Below are 11,400 nucleotides of genomic sequence, written 5' to 3'. Positions count from 1 at the left end.
TTCAGGTGGAATACAAATGTGACCAACTTAAACTCTCAATTTTAATGTAACTTTTTATTTTAACAGTCGACATATCGTTATGGGAACGCAAATTTAAAATGGTGCGCTATTTGTCTTAAAACAAGAGCCCCACGATAAATACTTGCAAAGCTTACCTTAAGAGGATGTTTGACAGCATTCTCATCATACTTTGACTGCGGTCTTGGCCCGCCATGTATGTGTTAACGGAGTAGTTGTATGTTGTATGCGGTACATCATCCAAGAAAAATGGTTTTGAATACTCCACCTGAAGGCATTCATTCTGTTAAAATCAAGACAATTAAGGTGTTTTGCACAATGAAAGTATGATGAAACCCACTTTTCTTGTAGTTACCTTTTAAAAGCTTGCTACTCATCTTGGACGTTCTAAAACTGAAAGTAAACATAATTTTCCAAAAAGGCACATCCCCTTTTAAAAAATGACCTCATTTTAAAACCTATCCTTGAAAAGCTGTAGTTGTAAAATCTCAGAGTAAACCCTTTGTATTTCTTTGTGTATTTCTATTAGAGTATTAATAGTTATTATTAAAGGCAGCTGTTAAAGTGCTATTTGTATTTTTCAGAACTATTATTTGATATGTAGTAATACAAATGTATTAGGATATTTGCTATGCCATAAAACTCAGTAGTTTTGCGTTTCAGAATATTTTTACTGGGTCAATTTACATATGAAATCAAGAAACAGCTTTGTAGAGTTTGTGCCCATATGTTTCAATTGTTGAAGCCATACTATAAAGATTAGACATTATTTTAGCTATTGTCTTTTTTTCTGCGTTTACTATCTACCATTGGCTTTTGAAAATAAAAAATAAATAGTGTAATGTTAAAGGAAATGTTCACGTAAAAATTGCAAACATAACGCACATCAGCACTTTGAATTACAAGGCTTTAAAGTCTCTATATCACGCTCAAAATCAACATAAAAATTTGTAAAGTATTTCATAAATAAAGCTAACACCTTTACAATCAGTGTTCCTTATAGCAATAGCCAAAATTTCAACACTAGATGTGGTATGATTACATAGATTTTTGTAGATACAAAATGCTTGTTTTTATTTATTTGTGGCCACAATTAATTCCCAGGAATATATCTTTCATACGACACACGAACACCATGTAAGTGTTCATGTGTCATATGAATAGATATGAAAACAATAATAAAAACGAGCATTTTGTATCTACAAACATCTATTTTACCAGACCACATCTGGCGTTGAAATTTAGGCAATTACCATAAGGAACATTGATTTTTAATTGGTTAAGATTATTGTATGAACAATTGTACGAATTGTTCGTTGATTTTGAGAAGTATTGTTACTTTAAAGAAGCTGTGAAAGTGTCAGTGTCAAAGTAATTTATAAATAAACACTGGTTATGGAAATTAATTCCATTTAAACCATTCTTATTTGTGTAAACGTCTACCAGGAATACACAAAACAATTATGTTGAAATGTTTAGACATGATAAAGCTAAAAATACTTTTTTATAACAGATTTGGACATTTTTTTAAGCGTGTCAGTAAATCATAAAGTCTTATATTATTAGATTTAAACATCAGAACTGTAGAGCTCCATTATATCATTTACGACAGAAAAAAGCAAGACACATTTTGGCTTGAACAAACGTCCTTTCAAGGTTCTCGCTGTTGATCACCATCCTCACAAATGGCAAACAAATCATGAAAGTTTTTATCAGTTTTTCATAATTGGCCATTTTTCAAAAGAACATTTATTTTCTGGGTACTACCGGTATTTACTACTGCACTGCTAAAAGCATGTCTTTATAGCAGCTAGCTTATGGCAGTCATTACTGGAGTAGATAAGGGCAATTCAAACATGCCACCAGGGTATTGTCTAATATCTCACTTCCTACAAACATGACCTAATCTGATTGCAGGGCTTGACAATTTTGTTTCCAGCAACTTGCCCTGAAGGGCGAGTAGCTAAGAATTTTCACTTGCCCTGCTGAAATATGTACTTGCCCTGCAGTTTATTGAAAAAATGCAATAAAACAGTAACTTATATGTTTTATTGTGATTTTCTATTGGTTTTCATATAGAACTGTTAACTCATGAACTGCAATAAACTAAATAAACTGTTTTAACTTGTTTGTTTTTCATTTGATCCTCATGGTCACAATGATAAGAGGATCTGCATGGAATTCTGTCTGAAAATGTTCCAAGATGTATTTCAAGATATATTTGTTTAAGACAAATTTTTTTATCTTTCTCTCTTTTCAGAGTCCCTTCCTCCCTGACAAAACATGCGCCGAATATCAAGCTGAGACATTTTAGAATCAGACAGAATGCACAGAACTGCTCAGTGCCAAATATTTGAAGATTTAAAAAAGTGCTAATGTCGTTTTGTTTCATCTTGTTGTTGTTGATACAGTCACATTTTTTAGCAGTTTAAAAGACCCTATACAGTACTGTAGAATAGGATACATTCATGAAACATAACAGTATCGGGGCGTTACGGGAACAGGACTAATTTTAGAAGAAGAAAAGGGGGCATATAGTGATCTGACTGTCCGTCTGTCTGTCCATCTTCCATCACACTTTGCGTTTAGGTTTCGAAAATGCTCATAACTTTTATGTCCATTGAGATAAAACCTTCATATTTGGTATGCATGTGTATATGGACAAGGCCTTTCCATATGCACAAAATCCCCTGTGACCTTGACCTTGAACTTATAGGGTTTGCGTTTAAGTTTCGAAATCTGCGTTTAGGTTTTAAAAATGCTCATAACTTCTATGTCCCTTGAGATATAACCTTCATATTTGGTATGCATGTGTATATGGACAAGGCCTTTCCATACGCACAATATTTTTTAACCCTGTGACCTTGACCTTGAACTTAGGGTCTGTGTTTAAGTTTTGAAATCGGCATTTAGGTTTAAAAAAATGCTCATAACTTCTATGTCCCTTGAGATATAACCTTCATATTTGGTATGCATGTGTATATAGACAAGGCCTTTCCATACGCACACATTTTTTTAACCCTGTGACCTTGACCTTGAACTTAGGGTCCGCGTTTAGGTTTCGAAATCCAGGGCTCGAATTTAACTTTTTTTTCTACTTGCAAAACATTGCGAGCAGCTTTAATACCAACTCGCAAAATCAAAAACATTCTCGAAAATTTTGCTGGAAACATAATTTAACGTTTTTGGTTTTTTTAACTCAATGGTTAACATTGCTTTATCTTTCGTATTGTTATTTACGCCTGTTAGCAAAAAGAAAATAGTTATTTTTCGCTTCGACACCATGTCTGTTCAAGTTCAATGAACACGTTTGAATTAGTATACTGTTTAACGTTCTCTGTACCAATACCATCCGCGTATCTGTACTATAAGTATACCAGTCTACATACAAGGTGCGGGCTTCCGCATACGGGTATATGGACGTTCTATGACCTACGGTTTAGCGTTCAAAACGTCAAGCATATTTAGCAATATTACTTCTTTTTTTTCACTATTTCTTTACTCGCAAAAAATTACTAGTGGCTTAAAACTTAACTCGCAATCCGTATTTTTCACTCGCATTTTGCGAGTGTGCGAGTGTTAATTTCGAGCCCTGGAAATCTGCATTAAGGTTTTGAAAAATGCTCATAACTTCTATGTCCCTTGAGATATAACCTTCATATTTGGTATGCATGTGTATATGAACAAGGCCTTTCCATACGCACACATTTTTTAAACCCTGTGACCTTGACCTTGAACTTAGGGTCCGCGTTTAGGTTTCAAAATCTGCGTTTAGGTTTTGAAAAATGCTCATAACTTCTATGTCCCTTAAGATATAACCTTCACATTTGGTTACCATGTGTATATGGACAAGGCCTCTCCATATGCACAATTTTTTTTACCTTGACCTGGAAGTTAGGGTCCGCGCTTAGGTTTCGAAATCGCCATTTAGGTTTTGAAAATTGCTCATAACTTATGTCCCTTGAGATATAACCTTCACATTTGGTATGCATGTGTATATGGACAAGGCCTTTCCAAACACACACAAATTTTGATCCCTGTGACCTTGAACTTAGGGTCCGCGATTAGGTTTCGAAATTTGCGTTTAGGTTTCGAAAAAAGCTCATAACTTCTATCAAGCCTTTATAGGGGGCATAAGTCATCCTATGGTGACAGCTCTTGTTTTATTATAAATAACACATTTCATACATATAGTATTAGAACAGGTTTGGTTGAACCTGATTAAAATTAAAAAAAAAATAAAATATGATTCTTGGTAGTGTTGAAAAAGATGTTTATCATTTCAGGATTGGTAAATATCAATGCTGGTGATGCAATAACATTAAATCAGCATTAAATCAGTGTCTTGTTTACAAAATGTAAACACATGGAATGTAAACTTGATAAACCTTGATATATTTATAGATATAGCAGATTGAATGGGATGGGCATTTTGAGCTGCACCCTTTAAAATACGTAACAGGGCTTTTTTCCTGATTTTGTGAAGCGGCCCTGGCCCTCTCATTTTGTGAAAAATGAGTCTAACACTGTATTATGTGAATTGGCAATAAGACATCAAACTGGGAATGGACATCATTTTGGTGATTTTCTCAAACAAAACTATTCATTACATGATCTACATATATTTTTGTAATGTATTATCTATAATTTAAGCTTAATAAGAAATTTTCCATGACTTTTTCATTTACAGTGATTCAATTTGTATCATTCAAAGTGTATTTTTAAACCGTGTCCATGCGCGGCATGGACACAGTTTCATTTTATGAGGATTTTTTTTAATTAATAAAAAATCCAGTTTTTAAGTAAAATCAATTTAAATGATGCTATTATATATGCAAGTATATATTTTAATTATAGTTTGTAAAACTAGATAAATGCAACATATAAAACTGCATATTATGCACTTTTGATAAAACACAATTTATTCCCAAATTGATGTCTTATTCCCAATTCACATAATACAGTGTTGTTTCAAACTTTCAAAATTGTGAAAAAATGAGTCGCAAACTACTGAAAATGGTGAACAACGAGTCGCGATACAATTTGTGAAATTCAGAAATCAATGCATAAGTATAGTAAAAGCATGTTTAACACTTAAATATTATGGAAATGTCCTTAAATAATGTAATAAAATCATATCTTCCTTGTATAAATAGTATATTCAGGGGTTTCAGTGGCCCCAAAACAGTTGTGCAACTTTATCGCGGTGTGAAAACCGCCGGTTATTCCGACTTATTAATAAGAACAATCATTTAAAGAACCTTACTACCATAAATAACAACAAGTACCTTCATAAGTCTTAATAAGCTTTATTTTTATATAAATAACCTTTTTTCACTTGATAAACCAGATAACCAACATAATATAATAATGTTAACAATAATGTAACAGTATCCTACATAAATCATACATGCCATACGTCCCGATCTCGGCGGGACAGTCCCGCTTTTGGGCCCTTTGTCCCGCCGTCCCGATATGAGACGATTTGTCCCGACATTCGTAAAAAACGATGTAAGGTCTATAGGTTCCCAATAAAATTCGCTATTCAAGCTCTGTTTCGCTAACACTTACCCCCGCTAATCCCTTTATTGCCCCCAAATAACAATCCAATTCTACTTATCGTGTGTACCAGTGTTGTTTATGACACCTTATCAGCGATTTATCGGCTAATTATTGATTTCATCAGGCATTCACACCATGGTGGTCTTCAAGATAGTGGTCGCTTATTGCTATCGATAGTTGTATTATAATGAAATAAATGTTGAAAATGTGTTTATTTTTGTATTCGTTTGAAACGGTTTACAAAACAATTGTTTTGTAAAATTAACTCTACGTCATTAATGAGTCTTTTACATTCAATGTTTAGTTCATAAATAGCGGGATAATCCGAATGTGCAATATACCAAAATCGCAACAAACAGTCCAATAAGTGATACCCATCCTGTCTAGTGTAATTGGGTGTAATTGTTATAAAACAACGAGGTGTTATGCATGACAGCTTGACCCTACTCCAATTAAGCTAAAAACAACGAGGTGCTATGCATGACAGTTTGACCCTACTCCAATTAAGCCGCGACAATTGACAAGTAACAAACTGCGCATGGATACATGCTTAAAAAAACATCGCAACAAACAGTAAAAGTGGTACCCATCTTGTCTTGTGTTATTGTAATAAAGCAACGTGTTGGTATTCATCACAGTTTGACACTTCCCCAATACAGCGCCTGACAATTCACAATTCAGTTTAATCTGTGTATATAAGAATAAAACAAAATATGATAATTAACATTAGAGAAAATAATTCGAGTAAAGCATCCATAGACTTCTTTTTTTATGAAAAACAAAAAAATCCATAGACTTCTTTGTCCTTTTGTTTTTGTTGGTGTAAAAAACGGTTGAGGCGTTGTTGAGATTTAAAATGAACACAAAGACGGTTTGCTTCCACCAAAAACCTACCTCGGAAATGTGTACGGCCGCGCATTCCGTGTGTAACTGTTCGGTAGATAGTTTACTGTAACCCGTACTTTCAGTGTACTGGATAGCCTCCCCTGCGTTAATGTTTGCCATTGAAATTAATATAATGAGTATTGTTTCGTAATGTTCTAGATTTTGTACTCTAAAAAGATGAATATTATCCTCGTTGTTTGCTATTGTATTATTTATAAAACTGTTATTGTTATGTTTTAGATTCCATGCTTCACATCAGATGTTTTATGTCTTGAATAAAGTATCAAGAGTATTTGTTAGTTCTATACTGACTACAGTAAAGGTGAAATGATAGATCGTTTTAGGTGTCCCGCTTTTTGGTCAAATGTCCCGACAATTTTTTTATGTAATGTCCCGCTTTGGACCTAAAAAATTATGGCATGTATGCATAAATGTATCATAATTATTTATTGAAACCTAGAATCACAGAAATGTACATCATCTGAAAGGAAAATGAATCAAAAATCAGTAAATAAAGCATCTTTATTCAAATTGTTAAACAGTTACATTTGGTCATTTGGACATGATATAAATCAACTTCTGTTTATTATCAAATTTTACAAATTCTAAAACAACACCTATTGTTAAAAGGTTTTCTGTTATCTGTGGTAGTTGATTTCCAGGTCCAATTAAATTTAAATGAACATCTTTCACATCTATTTCTTGACTGAAAGGCACATGATAATTGCAACCATTCATTCTTGTTGTCTGAAATAACACAAAACATTTTTTTACAAACTATCAACAACAAATCAACACATAAATTTCACTATCTTTAGATATCCGAATTTTAACATATTCGAAATAAAGTACAAAGAGTGAAAGAACTACTTTTGATTTCAGAAATAATTGGTTTCTTAATTAAAATATATCGTTCCCAGAACATTATAATACTGAAACTGTTAAAAATGTTCATGTGAATGCATTACATTTATACTTCATTTGAACCAATATTTACAATAATTCCAAACAGATAAGATATACAAGTCTCGCTCTCTGTTACCTTTCATTTGCATAAAAAATTCAGATTATTTTCCTCATAATTTAATCCATGTCCGTTTTAATTGTGCATTGTAAAAACACTTACCCTTCTGTAGAATCTTCGGCTTTTTTATGGTTATCCTGAATTTCAATAAATCTGGATTATTTGGTGTGGTTTTTTAATCTTTTTGCATAGTACCTCGAGTTGCGCGACGCCAATTTGTTTGGATAATGGTGAGGTTACTTGGCCGCATGTAAACTAACATGCACAGGTTTCAAAACTGTAATTGATTCACGTTTGTAATCGATTGGAACAACGACGTCATTTAAACGATTAGTAAACAAAAATTGCAAAATCAAAATGAAAAACGGTGAAACGAATCTTCATTTTAAATTTTGAAATGTCTGTTTTGACAGTTTTGAGCACAAAATGTCCATTTTTTTGGAAAAAAAATTGCGGCAGTATTTGTTTGAGTTGTCCGTGTCCGTGAATTGTCCATGTCAAAATGTCCGTCCACGGCCAGTCTCAAGAAGGAAAAAAAGCCCTGTGTAACCACTTTCATTTGTATGCCCCAACATTTTTGTCCCTCTTTTAGTCTTATAGTCAATACATACACAATTAACCTGTTTTTATTGGCTATTGAAGATTGTTAACATGTACATAAGTACTGCTTGGTATTATCATCAGTTATGATTTCACCTCTATTTTGTACAAACGTTGTGTGAACTAAATTCAATTATCTGAATAAAATACCGTTTTAACTCATTAAACCAAGAGTACATAAGTTACCTCTTCAACATTAGCGATGAGATGTAAGGGTGTTCTGGCCCCATGTCGAACCAAAACATGGACCTGTTCTAACTGGTAACCGGGCAGTAACACTCTTCGCTTCCATTTTCACTCAGCGTCAGATTCGTCTGTGAAACTTTCTTTTTTCCCTGATCAACAGAGGTAATCACGGTTCCAGTTGCAAAAAGGCCACCTGCCCCGCGAAAAAATCGATAAAAAATGAGTCGATTCATTTAAAAAATAATAAAATATAACGTTGACAAGCTAATAACAATTTCGTCATCTGGGAATCATTTATATGGTTACACCGTTTGTCTGCTTTTAAATGACTGTTTCGTGATTATCGTAAAAAATGAAGTAATTGGCTACACTACAGTAGTTTATGTCGTTTGTCGTCGCAGCTTGGGAGCCGGTCCGTAGCAAGATACACGACTGGCAGAAACCACAATAATGACGGAAGTGATGGTTTATTTGCAGCAAGAAATATAAACAAAACAGAATTTCGTCGATAAATAATAAAGCCTTTTTATATAATATTCTTATGTTCGTTTGAGATTGCGAGTGTAAAATGTTCACATTAAAAGTGGATATGCTCGCCTTACATGTCGAGAAGGCCGCCAGTGAGGTGTATTACGGGCCCTACACTCCATTTAGAATTTCGGATCAATTTCTGCTTGCACATTTTGTAATTTTAGCTGAAATATTTTTTCCCACACTGAGATAGACAGTATTTGTGAAACAATGATAACAAATGAAGTTTCTAACAAAATATAAATATGACCGATGCCATGCTAATTTTTAATTCAGTTTTTAACACTAAATCATTTGTTCAACTACGTCCCGAATCTTGCTGAACAAGTGGTTGGCTTCCAGTATTGTTCATATTGCTATCTGATGTTTAAAATTAATATTGATTTCTGAAACACGGCATTAAACCGTTCTAAGGCGGTGGCCCAGTTTTAATGTGTTTATGTCTTTCCCCCGTGTTGTATGTATTTGCCTTTATTGAATAGGTAATCTGTAACTTGCATTAATTGAAGACTAGCGTGGGAAAATTCGAATTCCTTTCTTGATAATATTTTTTTCTGAGTTTATTATTCATATATATATACTATAAGTTTAAATTCAAGATTTTAATTAACACTAACAGTATATTTAGTGAGATATGCTTCAATTAATTATAATCACTTCCATTACGAAAACTACTTTCTCATAGTTACTCTACTTTAATATATGCATGCATAAACGTTAGAGCCAGCGTTATATTGGCGAGCTATACGATAGTTATATATTATACTTAGTTACACTATTCATTAAACATCTTTAAAGATGAACATGGAACAACAAGTAAACTTGCTAGTTTGGAATACGAAACACATATTATTCCGGGCGCAGGATCAATGGGGTTCACATATGATTACACACGGGCTGTACAGAATGAAAACACGTCGTTAAGAACTTTATTTTTGCAGATATCTCAAGTTATTGAAATATGTTTGCAAAGTCTTTAGTGCATAAGTTTTTCTTGCAATATGGCCGATATCTTACGATTGAATAATACATTATTACACATTATCAATAGAGATTAAACTTCTATTTATACCATAATGATAGCTTACTATATCACAGACATACTTAAAATAGAAAACTGTACCGTACAGTCGTTTGAGGCCGGATCATGGGAACTGAATATCTGAAAATCATTTAATGCTATAACAATGAATTATGTAACGATTGATCTGAATTTGTTTCATTTTTAGTCACACAATAATATTTATAATTATAGATGTATTTTATAAACAGTTTAATTTTTTATTAACGTGTTCAGACCAATGTCGACTGATTACTTTACTAATTTCATTCCTCAAGAAGTTTTCTACGAGTTTCGTTGAATATTACTAAGCATTGTCTGAACATTGTTCAAAAAATGTTCTTGGGGAGTAACATTCACTGTTTCACGTCTATTGCTTATCATTCTACACATATGCCGCCAGCGTGTACCAAGCAATGGGATACAACTGGAGGTTAATTATGGCAAGCAGTTCGACGCATAATCCCAAGAAACTAGGTTTCTCATGAGAACCTAGGTTCTCATGAGAAACTAGGTTTATGAAATCCCAAGAAACCAGGTTTTTCATGAGAACCTAGGTTCTCATGAGAACCTAGGTTTTCAAATGAGAACCTACGTTCTCATGAGAACATAGGTTCTCATTTGAAAACCTTAGTTTACGCTAGAGAACCTAGCTTCTCATGAGAAACTAGGTTTTTCATGAGTTACATAGGTTCTCATAGACACACGGAACTTAGGTTCTCATGAGGTTTTGATGACAACCTAGGTTCTCATTCTGAGAACTTTAGTTCTCGTTTGATATCCAAGGTTTTCACAAGAACCTAGGTTCTCGACAGCTTTTCGCGTCGTTTCTCTCTGATAACCTCGGTTTTCATGAGAACCCAAGATTTCATTTGGGAACCATAGTTCTCATGAGAACCTAGGTTCTCATTTTGAGAACCCTAGGTTTCCTTTCTGAGACCTAGGTTCTCATGAGAAACCTAGTTTCTTGGGATTATACGTCGAACCGCTTGCCATAACTTTCATAGATTTATTGATAATCACATAAAAGGTCCTTCGTTTACTTGGGTTGCACATTGTGGAATAAACTACCATCTTTTATAACCCAGATGACATTATTGTCCCAGTTTTAAATCTGCAATCAAACAACATCTTTTAAACAGAGTCTTTTAATCTATTTTAAGTTGCTACGCTATGCTGTTAAATGTTTACATTTTCCTTTCCCAATGTCTTATCATTTCGGATTAATACGGTAATACATTCATACTTAATGTGACTTTTTAATTTTTGTTTGTTGTAGTAACCTTTAATTTTTTAATCCATCCAAATTTATCTGTGATATGACGATCATAATTGATACATTTGTGTTCATTGATCTGAATCTCAGTATTATATTTCATGTATTTATTATAATATAACATAGTATTAAGTATTAATTTATTACTAGTGCCTCTCTATGTCGTGCCACCAAAAATCAAGGACCACAATGGAAATAAGGGATATTGCTCTTTTTTGTGTAATCCTTGGCGTTAGTGTGCATGCCATAATATATTCT

The 11,400-nt window shown here is 33.4% G+C and overlaps 1 protein-coding gene across 1 annotated transcript in view; it reads left to right on the top strand.

Moving 5' to 3' along the window:
- The window catches only part of LOC127867686 (atrial natriuretic peptide receptor 1-like), a 740,759-nt gene extending 730,358 nt beyond the window's left edge, over positions 1 to 10,401 (top strand). The window contains exon 26 of the transcript XR_008043618.1: positions 10,344 to 10,401. The gene's annotated coding sequence lies outside the window, so the exon portion shown is untranslated. The remainder of the gene's footprint in view (positions 1 to 10,343) is intronic.
- The last annotated feature ends 999 nt before the right edge of the window (positions 10,402 to 11,400 follow it).

This window comes from Dreissena polymorpha, chromosome 2 (genome assembly GCF_020536995.1).
Source record: "Dreissena polymorpha isolate Duluth1 chromosome 2, UMN_Dpol_1.0, whole genome shotgun sequence".
NCBI classification, from domain to species: Eukaryota; Metazoa; Mollusca; class Bivalvia; order Myida; family Dreissenidae; genus Dreissena; species Dreissena polymorpha.
The sequence above is the reverse complement of the archived record's forward strand: the minus strand, read 5'-3'. Positions and strand labels throughout refer to the sequence as shown.